Source organism: Choloepus didactylus, chromosome 11 (assembly GCF_015220235.1).
Source record: "Choloepus didactylus isolate mChoDid1 chromosome 11, mChoDid1.pri, whole genome shotgun sequence".
Lineage (NCBI taxonomy): Eukaryota > Metazoa > Chordata > Mammalia > Pilosa > Megalonychidae > Choloepus > Choloepus didactylus.
The window spans coordinates 50,454,250-50,456,945 of record NC_051317.1 but is presented as its reverse complement, the minus strand read 5'-3'; positions in this window follow the sequence as shown (position 1 = coordinate 50,456,945).

Genomic DNA, 2,696 nt, shown 5'->3' with positions numbered 1-2,696 from the left:
TTTGTTGTGGCCCTCTTCTTAAATCTTCAAATCCAGCATGGTGGATTGGGTCCTACTCACATTGTACTGTTCTGAACTTCTTTTCTATCTCCCTCTTCCACTTTTAAGGAACCTTATGATTAACTTGGACCCTCATAGTAACTCTAGGATAGACTCCCTATTCTAAAACCACCTGATTTGCAATGTTAATTCTATCTACAATGTTCATTCCATTATGTCATGTGTTGTGGTTATGAACCTGTGTCAACTTGGCTAGGCTATAGAGTCAGTTGTTTTATCAAGGAAGCATTAGTCAGATTGATACTGTGACAATATTTTGTGGACTTAAATCATCAGTAATTTGACTGCATCTATGGCTGATTACATCTACTATCAACTGAGGAGATTGCTTTAAACAATGTGAGACTCCTCATCTAATCAGTTGAAGGCTTTAAAAGGAAGAGTAATGATTTAAGTAGTCAGAAGGAAGAGGAATTCATCAAAAACCTTCAATGTATTTCCCAGCTTGAGGCCTACCCTACTGAATTTGGATTTTCCCATCCTCATAGTAACATGAGAAAGTTCTTATAAAAAAAATTCGTATTTACATATATATTTGTATGTATCTCCTGTTGGTTCTGTTTCCCTAGAGAACCCTGACTAATGCACCATGTAAGGTAACATAGACAGTTTCTAGGGATTAGAATGTGGACATCTTTAGAGAGACATTATTTTGCCCACCACATGATTCCAATTTCAAAATCCCCCTCTTCTGTCAGTTTAAGGAAATTTAGAGTATTTAGATGATGACTGTTCTGGCTTGGAGCTCTTATGTATCCCAGAAAATGTTATGTTCTTTTAATCCTTTCCTGTGCATGCACTCCTATTGTGGGTGGGATCTTTTTATTAGTTTGCTTCATTCAAGTTGTGATCCAGCCCATTCAAGGAAAGTCTTAATCTTTTACTGGACTCCTTTATGAGAGGATAAAAGGCAGAGACATTTGGAGATTTCTGAGAGAGAGAAATACCCAGAGATGCTAAGAGAGAACCTACAGATGCTCAGAGAGAAAGCCACTGGAATCAGAAGCTGAAAGCAGTGAATCCTGGGAGCAAGGGACAAGCAAACACAGGCCATGTGCCTTTCTTTGGAGAAGATATCCTCTTGTTGATGCCTTAATTTGGACATTTTCATGGCCTTATGATTTTAACCTGTATCTTAATAAATCCCCATTGTTAAAAGCCAACCCATTTCTGGCATATTGCATTCTGGCAGCTTTAATAAACTGAAACAATAGCCTTCTTTTTCTTGACTGTAGTTGGTGAAAATGAGGGATTGGGCATCTTGATTCTACTTCATTTCTGGAGTATTATTAACATCCCTTCTTTATTTCATCTTTTTTTTTCATTGCCATCTTTTTTCTATTTATTGCCTTCTTCTTCAGAGGGATGTTTCTCCATGTTTCTCACTTCTGATGCTGCTATTTTGTAAGCTACCTTCCTTTAGCTGGTCTGTGAACTACTAAGACATGTATTTATATTTTGGTATTTTGTACTGGAATTTTTTCTGGTTGAAGATAATAAAGGAAATTGAGTTTATGCTTTTTATGAAGTTCTCCTCTTCCCACTCTTCTTTCTCAAGGAATCTCTTCATTCTTACTTCCCCACATACAAGTACTTGTCAAGACATAAGCCTAACTGAAATAAAACTTAAATAAAATTATATAAGAACACAAAATATTTTGTTTTAGTACTATGTAAAATTGCTATCATTAGAATATATCAGAAAGAGCTAAAAGACAAAGAAAATACATCAAATGCAAATTAATATATTCATATATTAATGAAAACGTCATGCAGAGAATGAAACAATTATGTCCTAATTTCCAGTCTCAGTATCCTATTTAAATTACAGAGCTCTAAAGTAGGTGATCTCTATTTCGACAAGCATATTTTTATACCTAATATCTTCAGTTGTTTTTATTTCTGAAACTGCTTCTTATTCCCATTTCAGGTTTCAAATATCTTTTTAAATAATTTCCAAATACATATACGCATGCATGAACATGCACACATGCTTCTGAATATGTGCTTTGTCTGTTTCATTAGTTCTGGCCTCTTTTATAGGTAACTCACATTGCTCATGGCCTTTCACTGTGATTGTCTTCATATGTCATGAGCTCATTTTAATGCCCTTAGGTCTTGCTTTCTCTAGAAATTAATACTTAACTGGAACTGAAAGACTGGTGAAAGTCTATGCTCTCTCTTATACTATTTTAACTAAAATAACAGCATGGTTTTTAAATCAATTTTTATTGCAACCCATTATGAAAAATATATTTTAAGTTAATTTAGCATGTACTTGTATATATTTAAAAAATGTTTTTTACATGCACTAAAATACCAGGTGAAATCTGACAATCTGGAAATAAGGAATGAGCAAAACAGACAAATACCCACACTCTCATAAAGTTTACAATTTGCACATGAGCCTATGAATACATACACATATAGGTATATTTGAAAGGCAGAGATTTTATGAAATGATATCATCATTTATGTGATGCACCTTGATATTTTTGATTCACTTTCATTTTATTTAAACACATTAATTTGCATCCACTGAAATGGTTTTCTGATGTACAAATAAGTTGTGACTAGCAGTTTGATAAATACTATTTGCTTGGAGAACAATTCTCCCCCAGATTTCCCCATAACCT